This window comes from Castor canadensis, chromosome 6, assembly GCF_047511655.1.
Source record: "Castor canadensis chromosome 6, mCasCan1.hap1v2, whole genome shotgun sequence".
NCBI lineage: Eukaryota > Metazoa > Chordata > Mammalia > Rodentia > Castoridae > Castor > Castor canadensis.
In genome coordinates this window covers 55,519,844-55,535,983 of record NC_133391.1, presented here as the reverse complement: position 1 = coordinate 55,535,983, position 16,140 = coordinate 55,519,844, and the positions used below count along the sequence as shown (strand labels likewise).

Here is a 16,140-nt window from a genome sequence, read left to right as displayed (position 1 = left end):
TTTTCATGGGTGAGGAACATAAACTTTTGCAAAATCACCACATACAAGTGAATGGGAGAAAAACTGCAGTTTTTTTTTTTTTTTTTTTTTTTTTTTGGAAGAAAATCACTTTATTCTAATTAACTCAAAATAACATCAAAACAGCCTGTTTAAGGAAGCCACACAAACACTTGCCAGTCCCAAACTCTATATCATGTCAGTGAAAACTGTACAGGTACAACACCCTCTTCTGTGGCCACTCTGAAGCCATGAGGTTATTAAGGAGAGATTTATTGTGATTTTATACTCTACATTTCACTATTGCATTCTGATGTTAAATGAACTTGGTCATCAGAGGCGATCTTCAATTCCACTTGAGCTTCTTGGTTACACTAACCCATTTGCAATTCTGCACTGTTTCAGCACCTCATTGAAGCCTTCACAGAGCTTAAAGTCACCCTGGTTCTGGGCACACTCTAAGAACTGTTTTATCTCATAAAAGCAAGGCTGCTGCTCCTGCTGTTGCATGGGCTGGGTTCCCAGGGGCTCCTGGTAAGTGATGTCAGGCCTGGAGGGCTCAGCGCTTCCACCTCCACTGAAGCTCCCAGTGATGGCATGACCCAATGTATGCCCAACAGCAGAGCCCACAGCCACGCCAGCTGCAGTCGTTGCCATCTGGGCCATCAGCCCAGGCTGCCGGGGCGCAGCCACAGGTGCTCCAACTGCAGAAGCTGGGGCCACTGCTGGTGGCTGAGCTGCAGGTGCTGGCCTGGGTGGAGCTCTCATATGAGGGGCCCGGCTGGCCGGAGGGGCCGTGCGGGAGGTGCGGCTTCGGCCTCCACGTGGCATCCTAAGAGCGAGGGTACTAGGCTTCCAGAAACACGAAACTGCGAAGACCCGGCAAAACTGCAGTTTTTTAAGAAAAACCTTTTAGGTTGGAAACAAGAGGGTCTAGCAACTTGGTTAATATTGTGAATTTAGTTTGCTCTTGACAGGAATATGCATAACTCTCACCATTTTCCTGGATGAGCAACATCACCTTTGTGTTCAATCACCCCATTCAAGTGAATGGGAGAATCACTGCAGCTCTGTAAGAGAAGCATTACTGTTACAAGCAAGAGGGCCTTTCACCTTGTTATGCATGGTGAACCCAGTTAGCATTTGAAAAGAACGCTTCCTGACTGTCAGCGTTTTCAAAGGTGAAGAACATCAACATTGTGCAGAACAGCCTCTTTCAAGTGAAGGCAGAAAAACTGTAGCTTTTCTAAGAAAACAACTAATATTAGAAGCAAGATGATTTAGCCGCATGTTTAGGTTTGAGAATTGAGTGTGCTGTTTAAGGCAATACGCTCTAACTCTCAGTGTTTCCATGGTTGTGGAATTGCACAATTGTATGCACAATGAGAGCATACAAGTGAATGGGAGAAAAACTGCAGTTTTTTAAGAGAATTCTTTTATGTTAGAAACAAGAGATTCTAGCAACTTGCTTAATATTGTGAATTCAGTTTGCTGTTTAAAGGAGTACTGAATACTTCTCAGTGTTTTCCTGGATCTGCAACATCAACTTTCTGCTGAATCTCCCCATTCAAGTGAAAGGGAGAAGCACTGCAGCTCTTGTAAGAGAAGCATTAATGTTACAAGCAAGAGGCTCTTGCAGCTTGTTAAGCATGGTGAACTGAGTTAGATTTTGAAAGGAACGCTGAGCAACTGTCAGCGTTTTCATGGTTGAGGATCGTCAACTTTGTGCAAAATCACCGCATAGAGGTAAATGGGAGAAACACTGCAGATTTGTAAGAGAATCTGTAATGTTAGAAAAAAGAGGGTCTAGCAACATGGTTAGTGTTGTGAATTCATTTTGCTCTTTAAAGGAATTCTGCCTACTTCTCACTGTTTTCCTGCATGAGCAACATCACCTTTGTGCTGAATCACCCCATTGAAGTGAAAGGGAGAAGCACTGGAGCTCTTGTAAGAGAAGGATTAACTTTACAAGCAAGAGGGTCTTGCACCTTGTTAAGCATGGTGAACTGTGTTAGTTTTTGAAAGGAACGCTGCCTAACCTTCAGCGTTTTCATGGGTGATCAACATAAACTTTGTGCAAACTCACGGCATTCAAGAGACTGGGACAAAAACTGCAGTTTCTTAAGAGAATCCTTTGATGTTAGAAACAAGAGGGTCTAGCAACTTGGTCAATATTGTGAATTCAGTTTGCTGTTTAAAGGAGTACTGAATACTTCTCAGTGTTTTCCTAGATGAGCAACATCACCTTTGTGTTCAATCACCCTATTCAAGTGAATTTCAGAAGCACTGCAGCTCTTGTGAGACAAGCATTAATATTAAAAGCAAGAGGGTCTTGCACCTTGTTAAGCATGGGGAACTGGGTTAAGTTTTCAGAGGAACGCTGCCTAACCTTCAGCCTTTTCATGGGTGAGGAACATAAACTTTTGCAAAATCACCCCATACAAGTGAATGGGAGAAAAACTGCAGTTTTTTAAAAAAAATCCTTTTATGTTAGAAACAAGAGGGTCAAGCAACTTGGTTAATATTGTGAATTTAGTTTGCTCTTGACAGGAATATGCGTAACTCTCACCATTTTCCTGGATGAGCAACATCACCTTTGTGTTCAATCACCCCATTCAAGTGAATGGGAGAATCACTGCAGCTCTGTAAGAGAAGCATTACTGTTACAAGCAAGAGGGCCTTTCACCTTGTTATGCATGGTGAACCCAGTTAGCATTTGAAAAGAACGCTTCCTGACTGTCAGCGTTTTCAAAGGTGAAGAACATCAACATTGTGCAGAACAGCCTCTTTCAAGTGAAGGCAGAAAAACTGTAGCTTTTCTAAGAAAACAACTAATATTAGAAGCAAGATGATTTAGCCGCATGTTTAGGTTTGAGAATTGAGTGTGCTGTTTGAGGCAATACGCTCTAACTCTCAGTGTTTCCATGGTTGTGGAATTGCACAATTGTATGCACAATGAGAGCATACAAGTGAATGGGAGAAAAACTGCAGTTTTTTTAAGAGAATTCTTTTATGTTAGAAACAAGAGATTCTAGCAACTTGCTTAATATTGTGAATTCAGTTTGCTGTTTAAAGGAGTACTGAATACTTCTCAGTGTTTTCCTGTATCAGCAACATCAACTTTCTGCTGAATCTCCCCATTCAAGTGAAAGGGAGAAGCACTGCAGCTCTTGTCAGAGAAGCATTAATGTTACAAGCAAGAGGCTCTTGCAGCTTGTTAAGCATGGTGAACTGAGTTAGATTTTGAAAGGAACGCTGAGCAACTGTCAGCGTTTTCATGGTTGAGGATCGTCAACTTTGTGCAAAATCACCGCATAGAGGTAAATGTGAGAAACACTGCAGATTTGTAAGAGAATCTGTAATGTTAGAAAAAAGAGGGTCTAGCAACATGGTTAGTGTTGTGAATTCATTTTGCTCTTTAAAGGAATTCTGCCTACTTCTCACTGTTTTCCTGCATGAGCAACATCACCTTTGTGCTGAATCACCCCATTCAAGTGAATGGGAGAAGCACTGGAGCTCTTGTAAGAGAAGGTTAACTTTACAAGCAAGAGGGTCTTGCACCTTGTTAAGCATGGTGAACTGTGTTAGTTTTTGAAAGGAACGCTGCCTAACCTTCAGCGTTTTCATGGGTGACCAACATAAACTTTGTGCAAACTCACGGCATACAAGTGACTTGGACAAAAAGTGCAGTTTTTTAAGAGAATCCTTTGATGTTAGAAACAAGAGGGTCTAGCAACTTGGTTAATATTGGGAATTCAGTTTGCTGTTTAAAGGAGTACTGAATACTTCTCAGTGTTTTCCTGGATGAGCACATCACCTTTGTGTTCAATCCCCCTATTCAAGTGAATTTCAGAAGCTCTGCAGCTCTTGTGAGACAAGCATTAATATTAAAAGCAATAGGGTCTTGCACCTTGTTAAGCATGGGGAACTGGGTTAATTTTTCAGAGGAACGCTGTCTAACCTTCAGGGTTTTCATGGGTGAGGAACATAAACTTTGTGCAAAATCACCTCCTAAAAGTAAATGGGAGAAAAACTGCAGCTTTTGTCAGAGAATCCTCCATGTTAGAAACAAGAGGGTCTAGCAACTTGGGTAATATATTGAATTCAGTTTGCTCTTTAAAGGAGAACTGAATACCTCTCAGTGCTTTCCTGGAGGAGCAATATCACCTTTCTGCAGAATCACCCCTCTCAATGAAAGAAGTGAAAGGGAGAAGAAATGCAGCTCTTGTAAGAGAAGCATTAATGTTCCAAGCAAGAGGGCCTTGCACCTTGTTAAGCATGTTGAACTAAGTTAGCTTTTGAAAGGAACGCTGCCTAACTGTCAGCATTTTCATGGGTGAGGAATATCAACTTTGTGCAAGATCACCGCATAAAAGTAAATGGCAGAAAAACTGCAGGTTTGTAAGAGAATCCTTCATGTTAGAAACAAAAGGGTCCAGCAATATGGTTAGTATGGTGAATTCAGTCTGCTCTTTAAAGGAGTACTGCCTACCTCTCAGTGTTTTCCTGGATCAGCACATCAACTTTCTGCTGAATCTCCCCATTCAAGTGAATGGGAGAAGCACTGGAGCTCTTGTAAGAGAAGGTTAACTTTACAAGCAAGAGGGTCTTGCACCTTGTTAAGCATGGTGAACTGTGTTAGTTTTGGAAAGGAATGCTGCCTAATCTTCAGCGTTTTCATGGATGATCAACATAAACTTTGTGCAAACTCACCGCATACAAGTGACTAGGACAAAAACTGCAGTTTTTTAAGAGAATCCTTTGATGTTAGAAACAAGAGGGTCTAGCAACTTGGTTAATATTGTGAATTCAGTTTTCTGTTTAAAGGAGTACTGAATACTTCTCAGTGTTTTCCTGGATGAGCAACATCACCTTTGTGTTCAATCACCCTATTCAAGTGAATTTCAGAAGCACTGCAGCTCTTGTGAGACAAGCATTAATATTAAAAGCAGGAGGGTCTTGCACCTTGTTAAGCATGGGGAACTGGGATAATTTTTCAGAGGAACGCTGCCTAACCTTCAGGGTTTTCATGGGTGAGGAACATAAATTTTGTGCAAAATCACCTCCTAAAAGTAAATTGGAGAAAAACTGCAGCTTTTGTAAGAGAATCCTTCATGTTAGAAACAAGAGGGTCCAGCAACATGGTTAGTATGGTGAATTCAGTTTGCTATTTAAAGGAGAACTGAATACCTCTCAGTGCTTTCCTGGAGGAGCAATATCACCTTTGTACAGAATCACCCCTCTCAATGAAAGAAGTGAAAGGGAGAAGAAATGCAGCTCTTGTAAGAGAAGCATTAATGTTCCAAGCAAGAGGGCCTTGCACCTTGTTAAGCATGTTGAACTAAGTTAGCTGTTGAAAGGAACGCTGCCTAACTGTCAGCATTTTCATGGGTGAGGAATATCAACTTTGTGCAAGGTCACCGCATACAAGGAAATGGCAGAAAAACTGCAGATTTTTAAGAGAATCCTTCATGTTAGAAACAAGAGGGTCCAGCAACATGGTTAGTATGGTGAATTCAGTTTGCTATTCAAAGGAGTACTGTCTACCTCTCAGTGTTTTCCTGGATCAGCAACATCAACTTTCTGCTGAATCTCCCCATTCAAGTGAATGGGAGAAGCACTGGAGCTCTTGTAAGAGAAGATTAACTTTACAAGCAAGAGGGTCTTGCACCTTGTTAAGCATGGTGAACTGTGTTAGTTTTTGAAAGGAACGCTCCCTAACCTTCAGCGTTTTTATGGATGAGCAACATAAACTTTGTGCAAACTAACCGCATACAAGTGACTTGGACAAAAACTGCAGTTTTTTAAGAGAATCCTTTGATGTTAGAATCAAGAGGGTGCAGCAACATGGTTAGTATGGTGAATTCAGTTTGCTATTTAAAGGAGTACTGCCTACCTCTCAGTATTTTCCTGGATCAGCAACATCACCTTTCTGCTGAATCTCCCCATTCAAGTGAATGGGAGAAGCACTGGAGCTCTTGTAAGAGAAGGTTAACTTTACAAGCAAGAGGGTCTTGCACCTTGTTAAGCATGGGGAACTGGGTTAGTTTTTGAAAGGAACGCTGCCTAACCTTCAGCCTTTTCATGGGTGAGGAACATAAACTTTGTGCAAAATCACCACATACAAGTGAATGGGAGAAAAACTGCAGTTTTTTAAGAAAATCCTTTTATGTTGGAAACAAGAGGGTCTAGCAACTTGGTTAATATTGTGAATTTAGTTTGCTCTTGACAGGAATATGCGTAACTCTCACCATTTTCCTGGATGAGCAACATCACCTTTATGTTCAATCACCCCATTCAAGTGAATGGGAGAATCACTGCAGCTCTGTAAGAGAAGCATTACTGTTACAAGCAAGAGGGCCTTTCACCTTGTTATGCATGGTGAACCCAGTTAGCATTTGAAAAGAACGCTTCCTGACTGTCAGCGTTTTCAAAGGTGAAGAACATCAACATTGTGCAGAACAGCCTCTTTCAAGTGAAGGCAGAAAAACTGTAGCTTTTCTAAGAAAACAACTAATATTAGAAGCAAGATGATTTAGCCGCATGTTTAGGTTTGAGAATTGAGTGTGCTGTTTAAGGCAATACGCTCTAACTCTCAGTGTTTCCATGGTTGTGGAATTGCACAATTGTATGCACAATGAGAGCATACAAGTGAATGGGAGAAAAACTGCAGTTTTTTAAGAGAATTCTTTTATGTTAGAAACAAGAGATTCTAGCAACTTGCTTAATATTGTGAATTCAGTTTGCTGTTTAAAGGAGTACTGAATACTTCTCAGTGTTTTCCTCGATCAGCAACATCAACTTTCTGCTGAATCTCCCCATTCAAGTGAAAGGGAGAAGCACTGCAGCTCTTGTCAGAGAAGCATTAATGTTACAAGCAAGAGGCTCTTGCAGCTTGTTAAGCATGGTGAACTGAGTTAGATTTTGAAAGGAACGCTGAGCAACTGTCAGCGTTTTCATGGTTGAGGATCGTCAACTTTGTGCAAAATCACCGCGTAGAGGTAAATGGGAGAAACACTGCAGATTTGTAAGAGAATCTGTAATGTTAGAAAAAAGAGGGTCTAGCAACATGGTTAGTGTTGTGAATTCATTTTGCTCTTTAAAGGAATTCTGCCTACTTCTCACTGTTTTCCTGCATGAGCAACATCACCTTTGTGCTGAATCACCCCATTCAAGTGAATGGGAGAAGCACTGGAGCTCTTGTAAGAGAAGGTTAACTTTACAAGCAAGAGGGTCTTGCACCTTGTTAAGCATGGTGAACTGTGTTAGTTTTTGAAAGGAACGCTGCCTAACCTTCAGCGTTTTCATGGGTGACCAACATAAACTTTGTGCAAACTCACGGCATACAAGTGACTTGGACAAAAAGTGCAGTTTTTTAAGAGAATCCTTTGATGTTAGAAACAAGAGGGTCTAGCAACTTGGTTAATATTGGGAATTCAGTTTGCTGTTTAAAGGAGTACTGAATACTTCTCAGTGTTTTCCTGGATGAGCACATCACCTTTGTGTTCAATCCCCCTATTCAAGTGAATTTCAGAAGCACTGCAGCTCTTGTGAGACAAGCATTAATATTAAAAGCAATAGGGTCTTCCACCTTGTTAAGCATGGGGAACTGGGTTAATTTTTCAGAGGAACGCTGTCTAACCTTCAGGGTTTTCATGGGTGAGGAACATAAACTTTGTGCAAAATCACCTCCTAAAAGTAAATGGGAGAAAAACTGCAGCTTTTGTCAGAGAATCCTTCATGTTAGAAACAAGAGGGTCTAGCAACTTGGGTAATATATTGAATTCAGTTTGCTCTTTAAAGGAGAACTGAATACCTCTCAGTGCTTTCCTGGAGGAGCAATATCACCTTTCTGCAGAATCACCCCTCTCAATGAAAGAAGTGAAAGGGAGAAGAAATGCAGCTCTTTTAAGAGAAGCATTAATGTTCCAAGCAAGAGGGCCTTGCACCTTGTTAAGCATGTTGAACTAAGTTAGCTTTTGAAAGGAACGCTGCCTTACTGTCAGCATTTTCATGGGTGAGGAATATCAACTTTGTGAAAGGTCACCGCATACAAGTAAATGGCAGAAAAACTGCAGGTTTGTAAGAGAATCCTTCATGTTAGAAACAAGAGGGTCCAGCAACATGGTTAGTATGGTGAATTCAGTTTGCTATTCAAAGGAGTACTGTCTACCTCTCAGTGTTTTCCTGGATCAGCAACATCAACTTTCTGCTGAATCTCCCCATTCAAGTGAATGGGAGAAGCACTGGAGCTCTTGTAAGAGAAGGTTAACTTTACAAGCAAGAGGGTCTTGCACCTTGTTAAGCATGGTGAACTGTGTTAGTTTTTGAAAGGAACGCTCCCTAACCTTCAGCGTTTTTATGGATGAGCAACATAAACTTTGTGCAAACTAACCGCATACAAGTGACTTGGACAAAAACTGCAGTTTTTTAAGAGAATCCTTTGATGTTAGAATCAAGAGGGTGCAGCAACATGGTTAGTATGGTGAATTCAGTTTGCTATTTAAAGGAGTACTGCCTACCTCTCAGTGTTTTCCTGGATCAGCAACATCACCTTTCTGCTGTATCTCCCCATTCAAGTGAATGGGAGAAGCACTGGAACTCTTGTAAGAGAAGGTTAACTTTACAAGCAAGAGGGTCTTGCACCTTGTTAAGCATTTGGAACTGGGTTAGTTTTTGAAAGGAACGCTGCCTAACCTTCAGCCTTTTCATGGGTGAGGAACATAAACTTTGTGCAAAATCACCACATACAAGTGAATGGGAGAAAAACTGCAGTTTTTTAAGAAAATCCTTTTATGTTGGAAACAAGAGGGTCTAGCAACTTGGTTAATATTGTGAATTTAGTTTGCTCTTGACAGTAATATGCGTAACTCTCACCATTTTCCTGGATGAGCTACATCACCTTTGTGTTCAATCACCCCATTCAAGTGAATGGGAGAATCACTGCAGCTCTGTAAGAGAAGCATTACTGTTACAAGCAAGAGGGCCTTTCACCTTGTTATGCATGGTGAACCCAGTTAGCATTTGAAAAGAACGCTTCCTGACTGTCAGCGTTTTCAAAGGTGAAGAACATCAACATTGTGCAGAACAGCCTCTTTCAAGTGAAGGCAGAAAAACTGTAGCTTTTCTAAGAAAACAACTAATATTAGAAGCAAGATGATTTAGCCGCATGTTTAGGTTTGAGAATTGAGTGTGCTGTTTGAGGCAATACGCTCTAACGCTCAGTGTTTCCATGGTTGTGGAATTGCACAATTGTATGCACAATGAGAGCATACAAGTGAATGGGAGAAAAACTGCAGTTTTTTAAGAGAATTCTTTTATGTTAGAAACAAGAGATTCTAGCAACTTGCTTAATATTGTGAATTCAGTTTGCTGTTTAAAGGAGTACTGAATACTTCTCAGTGTTTTCCTCGATCAGCAACATCAACTTTCTGCTGAATCTCCCCATTCAAGTGAAAGGGAGAAGCACTGCAGCTCTTGTCAGAGAAGCATTAATGTTACAAGCAAGAGGCTCTTGCAGCTTGTTAAGCATGGTGAACTGAGTTAGATTTTGGAAGGAACGCTGAGCAACTGTCAGCGTTTTCATGGTTGAGGATCGTCAACTTTGTGCAAAATCACCGCATAGAGGTAAATGGGAGAAACACTGCAGATTTGTAAGAGAATCTGTAATGTTAGAAAAAAGAGGGTCTAGCAACATGGTTAGTGTTGTGAATTCATTTTGCTCTTTAAAGGAATTCTGCCTACTTCTCACTGTTTTCCTGCATGAGCAACATCACCTTTGTGCTGAATCACCCCATTCAAGTGAATGGGAGAAGCACTGGAGCTCTTGTAAGAGAAGGTTAACTTTACAAGCAAGAGGGTCTTGCACCTTGTTAAGCATGGTGAACTGTGTTAGTTTTTGAAAGGAACGCTGCCTAACCTTCAGCGTTTTCATGGGTGACCAACATAAACTTTGTGCAAACTCACGGCATACAAGTGACTTGGACAAAAAGTGCAGTTTTTTAAGAGAATCCTTTGATGTTAGAAACAAGAGGGACTAGCAACTTGGTTAATATTGGGAATACAGTTTGCTGTTTAAAGGAGTACTGAATACTTCTCAGTGTTTTCCTGGATGAGCACATCACCTTTGTGTTCAATCCCCCTATTCAAGTGAATTTCAGAAGCACTGCAGCTCTTGTGAGACAAGCATTAATATTAAAAGCAATAGGGTCTTGCACCTTGTTAAGCATGGGGAACTGGGTTAATTTTTCAGAGGAACGCTGTCTAACCTTCAGGGTTTTCATGGGTGAGGAACATAAACTTTGTGCAAAATCACCTCCTAAAAGTAAATGGGAGAAAAACTGCAGCTTTTGTCAGAGAATCCTTCATGTTAGAAACAAGAGGGTCTAGCAACTTGGGTAATATATTGAATTCAGTTTGCTCTTTAAAGGAGAACTGAATACCTCTCAGTGCTTTCCTGGAGGAGCAATATCACCTTTCTGCAGAATCACCCCTCTCAATGAAAGAAGTGAAAGGGAGAAGAAATGCAGCTCTTGTAAGAGAAGCATTAATGTTCCAAGCAAGAGGGCCTTGCACCTTGTTAAGCATGTTGAACTAAGTAAGCTGTTGAAAGGAACGCTGCCTAACTGTCAGCATTTTCATGGGTGAGGAATATCAACTTTGTGCAAGATCACCGCATACAAGTAAATGGCAGAAAAACTGCAGGTTTGTAAGAGAATCCTTCATGTTAGAAACAAGAGGGTCCAGCAACATGCTTAGTATGGTGAATTCAGTCTGCTCTTTAAAGGAGTACTGCCTACCTCTCAGTGTTTTCCTGGATCAGCACATCAACTTTCTGCTGAATCTCCCCATTCAAGTGAATGGGAGAAGCACTGGAGCTCTTGTAAGAGAAGGTTAACTTTACAAGCAAGAGGGTCTTGCACCTTGTTAAGCATGGTGAACTGTGTTAGTTTTGGAAAGGAATGCTGCCTAATCTTCAGCGTTTTCATGGATGATCAACATAAACTTTGTGCAAACTGACCGCATACAAGTGACTAGGACAAAAATTGCAGTTTTTTAAGAGAATCCTTTGATGTTAGAAACAAGAGGGTCTAGCAACTTGGTTAATATTGTGAATTCAGTTTTCTGTTTAAAGGAGTACTGAATACTTCTCAGTGTTTTCCTGGATGAGCAACATCACCTTTATGTTCAATCACCCTATTCAAGTGAATTTCAGAAGCACTGCAGCTCTTGTGAGACAAGCATTAATATTAAAAGCAAGAGGGTCTTGCACCTTGTTAAGCATGGGGAACTGGGATAATTTTTCAGAGGAACGCTGCCTAACCTTCAGGGTTTTCATGGGTGAGGAACATAAATTTTGTGCAAAATCACCTCCTAAAACTAAATTGGAGAAAAACTGCAGCTTTTGTAAGAGAATCCTTCATGTTAGAAACAAGAGGGTCCAGCAACATGGTTAGTATGGTGAATTCAGTTTGCTCTTTAAAGGAGAACTGAATAACTCTCAGTGCTTTCCTGGAGGAGCAATATCACCTTTCTGCAGAATCACCCCTCTCAATGAAAGAAGTGAAAGGGAGAAGAAATGCAGCTCTTGTAAGAGAAGCATTAATGTTCCAAGCAAGAGGGCCTTGCACCTTGTTAAGCATGTTGAACTAAGTTAGCTCTTGAAAGGAACGCTGCCTAACTGTCAGCATTTTCATGGGTGAGGAATATCAACTTTGTGCAAGGTCACCGCATACAAGGAAATGGCAGAAAAACTGCAGATTTTTAAGAGAATCCTTCATGTTAGAAACAAGAGGGTCCAGCAACATGGTTAGTATGGTGAATTCAGTTTGCTATTCAAAGGAGTACTGTCTACCTCTCAGTGTTTTCCTGGATCAGCAACATCAACTTTCTGCTGAATCTCCCCATTCAAGTGAATGGGAGAAGCACTGGAGCTCTTGTAAGAGAAGGTTAACTTTACAAGCAAGAGGGTCTTGCACCTTGTTAAGCATGGTGAACTGTGTTAGTTTTTGAAAGGAACGCTCCCTAACCTTCAGCGTTTTTATGGATGAGCAACATAAACTTTGTGCAAACTAACCGCGTACAAGTGACTTGGACAAAAACTGCAGTTTTTTAAGAGAATCCTTTGATGTTAGAATCAAGAAGGTGCAGCAACATGGTTAGTATGGTGAATTCAGTTTGCAATTTAAAGGAGTACTGCCTACCTCTCAGTGTTCTCCTGGATCAGCAACATCACCTTTCTGCTGAATCTCCCCATTCAAGTGAATGGGAGAAGCACTGGAGCTCTTGTAAGAGAAGGTTAACTTTACAAGCAAGAGGGTCTTGCACCTTGTTAAGCATGGGGAACTGGGTTAGTTTTTGAAAGGAACGCTGCCTAACCTTCAGCCTTTTCATGGGTGAGGAACATAAACTTTTGCAAAATCACCACATACAAGTGAATGGGAGAAAAACTGCAGTTTTTTTTTTTTTTTTTTTTTTTTTTTTTTTTGGAAGAAAATCACTTTATTCTAATTAACTCAAAATAACATCAAAACAGCCTGTTTAAGGAAGCCACACAAACACTTGCCAGTCCCAAACTCTATATCATGTCAGTGAAAACTGTACAGGTACAACACCCTCTTCTGTGGCCACTCTGAAGCCATGAGGTTATTAAGGAGAGATTTATTGTGATTTTATACTCTACATTTCACTATTGCATTCTGATGTTAAATGAACTTGGTCATCAGAGGCGATCTTCAATTCCACTTGAGCTTCTTGGTTACACTAACCCATTTGCAATTCTGCACTGTTTCAGCACCTCATTGAAGCCTTCACAGAGCTTAAAGTCACCCTGGTTCTGGGCACACTCTAAGAACTGTTTTATCTCATAAAAGCAAGGCTGCTGCTCCTGCTGTTGCATGGGCTGGGTTCCCAGGGGCTCCTGGTAAGTGATGTCAGGCCTGGAGGGCTCAGCGCTTCCACCTCCACTGAAGCTCCCAGTGATGGCATGACCCAATGTATGCCCAACAGCAGAGCCCACAGCCACGCCAGCTGCAGTCGTTGCCATCTGGGCCATCAGCCCAGGCTGCCGGGGCGCAGCCACAGGTGCTCCAACTGCAGAAGCTGGGGCCACTGCTGGTGGCTGAGCTGCAGGTGCTGGCCTGGGTGGAGCTCTCATATGAGGGGCCCGGCTGGCCGGAGGGGCCGTGCGGGAGGTGCGGCTTCGGCCTCCACGTGGCATCCTAAGAGCGAGGGTACTAGGCTTCCAGAAACACGAAACTGCGAAGACCCGGCAAAACTGCAGTTTTTTAAGAAAAACCTTTTAGGTTGGAAACAAGAGGGTCTAGCAACTTGGTTAATATTGTGAATTTAGTTTGCTCTTGACAGGAATATGCATAACTCTCACCATTTTCCTGGATGAGCAACATCACCTTTGTGTTCAATCACCCCATTCAAGTGAATGGGAGAATCACTGCAGCTCTGTAAGAGAAGCATTACTGTTACAAGCAAGAGGGCCTTTCACCTTGTTATGCATGGTGAACCCAGTTAGCATTTGAAAAGAACGCTTCCTGACTGTCAGCGTTTTCAAAGGTGAAGAACATCAACATTGTGCAGAACAGCCTCTTTCAAGTGAAGGCAGAAAAACTGTAGCTTTTCTAAGAAAACAACTAATATTAGAAGCAAGATGATTTAGCCGCATGTTTAGGTTTGAGAATTGAGTGTGCTGTTTAAGGCAATACGCTCTAACTCTCAGTGTTTCCATGGTTGTGGAATTGCACAATTGTATGCACAATGAGAGCATACAAGTGAATGGGAGAAAAACTGCAGTTTTTTAAGAGAATTCTTTTATGTTAGAAACAAGAGATTCTAGCAACTTGCTTAATATTGTGAATTCAGTTTGCTGTTTAAAGGAGTACTGAATACTTCTCAGTGTTTTCCTGGATCTGCAACATCAACTTTCTGCTGAATCTCCCCATTCAAGTGAAAGGGAGAAGCACTGCAGCTCTTGTAAGAGAAGCATTAATGTTACAAGCAAGAGGCTCTTGCAGCTTGTTAAGCATGGTGAACTGAGTTAGATTTTGAAAGGAACGCTGAGCAACTGTCAGCGTTTTCATGGTTGAGGATCGTCAACTTTGTGCAAAATCACCGCATAGAGGTAAATGGGAGAAACACTGCAGATTTGTAAGAGAATCTGTAATGTTAGAAAAAAGAGGGTCTAGCAACATGGTTAGTGTTGTGAATTCATTTTGCTCTTTAAAGGAATTCTGCCTACTTCTCACTGTTTTCCTGCATGAGCAACATCACCTTTGTGCTGAATCACCCCATTGAAGTGAAAGGGAGAAGCACTGGAGCTCTTGTAAGAGAAGGATTAACTTTACAAGCAAGAGGGTCTTGCACCTTGTTAAGCATGGTGAACTGTGTTAGTTTTTGAAAGGAACGCTGCCTAACCTTCAGCGTTTTCATGGGTGATCAACATAAACTTTGTGCAAACTCACGGCATTCAAGTGACTGGGACAAAAACTGCAGTTTCTTAAGAGAATCCTTTGATGTTAGAATCAAGAGGGTCTAGCAACTTGGTTAATATTGTGAATTCAGTTTGCTGTTTAAAGTAGTACTGAATACTTCTCAGTGTTTTCCTGGATGAGCAACATCACCTTTGTGTTCAATCACCCTATTCAAGTGAATTTCAGAAGCACTGCAGCTCTTGTGAGACAAGCATTAATATTAAAAGGAAGAGTGTCTTGCACCTTGTTAAGCATGGGGAACTGGGTTAATTTTTCAGAGGATCGCTGCCTAACCTTCAGCCTTTTCATAGGTGAGGAACATAAACTTTGTGCAAAATCACCACATACAAGTGAATGGGAGAAAAACTGCAGTTTTTTAAGAAAATCCTTTTATGTTGGAAACAAGAGGGTCTAGCAACTTGGTTAATATTGTGAATTTAGTTTGCTCTTGACAGGAATATGCGTAACTCTCACCGTTTTCCTGGATGAGCAACATCACCTTTGTGTTCGATCTCCCCAATCAAGTGAACGGGAGAATCACTGCAGCTCTGTAAGAGAACCATTAGTGTTACAAACAAGAGGGCCTTTCACCTTGTTAGGCATGGTGAACCGAGTTAGCATTTGAAAAGAACGCTTCCTGACTGTCAGCGTTTTCAAAGGTGAAGAACATCAACATTGTGCAGAACAGCCTCTTTCAAGTGAAGGGAGAAAAACTGTAGCTTTTCTAAGAAAACAATTAATGTTAGAAGCAAGATGATTTAGCCGCATGTTTAGGTTTGAGAATTGAGTGTGCTGTTTAAGGCAATACGCTCTCCCTCTCAGTGTTTCCATGGTTGAGGACATCATCTTTGTGCACAATGAGAGCATACAAGTGACTTGGACAAAAACTGCAGTTTTTTAAGAGAATCCTTTGATGTTAGAAACAAGAGGGTCTAGCAACTTGGTTAATATTGGGAATTCAGTTTGCTGTTTAAAGGAGTACTGAATACTTCTCAGTGTTTTCCTGGATGAGCACATCACCTTTGTGTTCAATCCACCTATTCAAGTGAATTTCAGAAGCACTGCAGCTCTTGTGAGACAAGCATTAATATTAAAAGCAATAGAGTCTTGCACCTTGTTAATCATGGGGAACTGGGTTAATTTTTCAGAGGAACGCTGTCTAACCTTCAGGGTTTTCATGGGTGAGGAACATAAACTTTGTGCAAAATCACCTCCTAAAAGTAAATGGGAGAAAAACTGCAGCTTTTGTCAGAGAATCCTTCATGTTAGAAACAAGAGGGTCTAGCAACTTGGGTAATATTTTGAATTGAGTTTGCTCTTTAAAGGAGAACTGAATACCTCTCAGTGCTTTCCTGGAGGAGCAATATCAATATTCTGCAGAATCACCCCTCTCAATGAAAGAAGTGAAAGGGAGAAGAAATGCAGCTCTTGTAAGAGAAGCATTAATGTTCCAAGCAAGAGGGCCTTGCACCTTGTTAAGCATGTTGAACTAAGTTAGCTTTTGAAAGGAACGCTGCCTAACTGTCAGCATTTTCATGGGTGAGGAATATCAACTTTGTGCAAGATCACCGCATACAAGTAAATGGCAGAAAAACTGCAGTTTTGTAAGAGAATCCTTCATGTTAGAAACAAGAGGGTCCAGCAACATGGTTAGTATGGT

At 41.2% G+C, this 16,140-nt stretch overlaps 2 pseudogenes; both read right to left on the bottom strand.

Moving 5' to 3' along the window:
* Positions 1-249: 249 nt before the first annotated feature.
* Positions 250-885, bottom strand: LOC141423883 (coiled-coil-helix-coiled-coil-helix domain-containing protein 2 pseudogene; annotated as a pseudogene).
* An 11,752-nt stretch (positions 886-12,637) lies between these two features.
* On the bottom strand, positions 12,638-13,273 carry LOC141423882 (coiled-coil-helix-coiled-coil-helix domain-containing protein 2 pseudogene; annotated as a pseudogene).
* Positions 13,274-16,140: the final 2,867 nt, after the last annotated feature.